Source organism: Charadrius vociferus, unplaced genomic scaffold (assembly GCF_000708025.1).
Source record: "Charadrius vociferus isolate BGI_N301 unplaced genomic scaffold, ASM70802v2 scaffold324, whole genome shotgun sequence".
Lineage (NCBI taxonomy): Eukaryota > Metazoa > Chordata > Aves > Charadriiformes > Charadriidae > Charadrius > Charadrius vociferus.
In genome coordinates, this window is record NW_009648041.1 from 2,090,776 (window position 1) to 2,093,995 (window position 3,220).

The window sequence follows — 3,220 nt, forward strand, 5'->3', positions numbered from 1 at the left end:
CGTCCCCTTCCCGGCCCGGGGACGTGCGCAGCCCCCCGCTGTGTCGCTTGGGGAGGAAAGCAGGACACGGTGGCAGGGTCCTGCCGTCCCACCGCACCGCGCAGCCGAGCCCCCACGGCATCCCGCAGCCCGGCCACGGGGCTCGCCGGCAAACCAGCCCCCACCAGGCGTCGGCAGCCTTATTTTTAACATCCACTTTCTGACCCCACAGAGGATTTTTCAGACTTGCCCACAAGAGCTAAAAGGCTCCTGAGCAGACCCGCTACCACCTCTTTGGTGATGCACACTCAGCGAACGCTTTACAGCCGTTACCCCCACGACGGATTTTCTCCCTGCTCCTCCCCAGTTCTGCAATTCAGCCAAAACCTGGAGCTGCTCCCACCGACAGCAAGAAACGCACTCCCAAAAAAACAGCGCGAGCACAACAGGCCACCAACAGGAAAGCCAAAATACATCTAAAAACTCAAAACTTATATTAGAAATGATATCCTAACTGCTGATAAATAGATTTCCTGTTTCAATACTACAATGCTGCATTCCAATACCGTGGATTTCTAAAGAAATAGCATTACGAAGCCTGCTGGAAACACCCACAATCTTCATTGTCTTCTACAAAGAAGGAGCAGGGCTTTTCTACTGTACTCCTACTGGAGTCAAGTAGCTTTGCGCAGCGTTTTTTGTTTGGTTGGTTTTTAAACGGAGTGATGCAGGACAGCTGGTAATTTGTAATTGCAACTGAATTAAATATTTTCTACTCCTCATTGGTGTCAAATCTTCAAGACAGGCCAAATTCAAAACTTCTCGTTTGTATTCAGGGCTCAAAACCCATGAGATGATGCGCACTGACCACCACTGCTGCTGCAGCAATGTCCACAAGGGACGGCGAGGACTCCACGCTGTGAGCACATTAAGCGACAGCCTGTCACGGAACACCACCAGAAGGGATGAAAGCAACAGAGAGACAGGGAAAAATAATGAAGACAAAACAAGACCCCAGCTGGTTCCTACCCGGCACCGGCTGCAGGTCCCAGCACAACCCTGGAGCAGATGTTGGCATGCTGGGTGAGTGGAGGGTTCAGGAGGGACCCAGGGACGAGCAGAGCCGGGACTGGGACCTCTCCGCACGCAGGTCAGCTAGAGAAGGTGGTGAGGCGCTCCTGTGTAGGACTGCTGGGGGTATGTGCCCGTGCAGGAGTGACAGCAGGGCAAAGATGAGCAGGTACCCAAGGTCTCACTGAGCCCACGCCTGACACAGGGCACCAGTGGGAGGCGATAGGCAACACAGCCCGGGGTGGTTTTGGCAGAGACCCCTTTGAGAAGGGAGAGAGGCGAAAGGGCAAGAGCCCACTGGAGGGGAGAGAGGCAGTGACATTTTTCCATGGCCACCTGTTTTGTTCCTCACGCTGGACCGTAAGCTTTGGGTCTACTCGCTTTGGTGGGTATCGGCAAAGCCCAAGAGGGGCCCAATCCATAGCTCTGTCCCCCTGATGCTACTGCAAAACAAACACAACTGGACAGCTCTGAGCGACACCAGGTCAGGAATGTGGACACATCCACTACCAAGTCACAAACACAGGAGCACTGCTGGGACTTCCACTGCACAGAAAAACAAGATTCACTTACACGGAAACGAGTGGCTTACACAGACGTATGTGAAAAACCAAATGCTTTAATCCATCTATCAAGAACAACAGTTCAAATTATTTCATTGGATACATTAATATTGATCCATAATTTACAGTGCTATGGACCATACACGAATTATTGCTGCAGTCAACAGCAGATGAATATCAACATTACAGTACCAAGCATCATAGCAAGAGGCAGTAATTAATGTCACTTTTTCAAGAAATATAGGTATTTATACTATTATCAACATCAGCTTCCCCCCCAGTGCATTTTATGTCAAACAACATAAATGTAAGTGCATTATTTTGTGCTTTGTGCTTTCCTTAGGTACCTTCTTTTTGCTTTTACAGGTTGCAAGAGTTAAATATTGCTTTATAGGCCAAAAGCAGTAAGGAAGAACTTCATGGTACTCTGCATGTTCCTGCTTGTTGCATGGCTTTGGCAAAGTGAGAACTGGTAGGTATCCCATCCACCCGCCCAGAGAAGCCACCGCCGGCCCAGCGTCACACAAGACACCGTCATCAGACTGGGCAACAACTTCTGTCCATCTCACTCCACCTAGTTCACACCAAATCCTGCCTCTAATTGCTGTCTCTGTCCTCTGCCATCGATCCCCTGTAAAACGTCACGGCCACACGTTCCATGATGTGCAAACAGGCAAAGACATCTCCAGTTCACCCCCACCTGGCGGTCCGTGTCTCCTAGAGATGTCCCCATTGCAGCGTCAGCACGCTTCTGCTCAAAGGGTGGGCAAACTCAGAGGAGGGCTGTAGCCTAAGGAAACACGGGGTGAAGAGTGAGCAGGGCACAGCTGAGTCGTATGTGACCCCACAGCAACACAACATACGGGGGAGCACACAACACAGCTGCTGGGGCCACAGCGACTTTTATCAAGAAATCCAGCTCTTGATAGAACTAACTCATCCCCACACAGCACGCAGCCAAAAACCAGGAGTCGTGGCTGTCAGCGAGTACCAGTGTTTCACATAAGCTTGAAAAATACTTACATACCACAGTCTAGACTTCAATTTCTGAATGACCAGCATGTGCACCAAACCAAAAGATTTATTCAATATATTCAGTGGTTTTCAGTTACTACGCTCAAGCGTGCGCAGCCTGATTTTGTACAATGTGGCAGAGCTGTCCCATTTTAGTGGGGAAGGGCAACGCAGCCCTGTGTTACAGCTACGAGCATTTTACAGCCCTGATTTTCTTTCCCTGTCACCATTACCAAACGGCAGCACCAGAAGGCCGTACCCACCTATTGGACTCAGGGCTAACTACGGCACCGCTGCCTTGCAGGGAATATCCCTGCCCGAGGACCACGATGGCTGCAGTGCATCCTGCAGGCTCCCGAGTCCTGCCCTGGGCCAGAGCATCACTACCGTAGGAAAGACACATTCCCAAAAGCCGTCTGGGGTGGAGGGGAAAAGAGGGGGGGAGAGGCATATTTATAATCTAACTCCAGCTCCTCGTTCAAAAAAATAATTAAGAAAAAAAAAAGTCACAACCCAGTAGATGCATCAAAGCTAACGCACAGCTCGCTGCTCAAGCGGAAACGGAGACACCCGGACGCAGCCAGCAAAAGCCA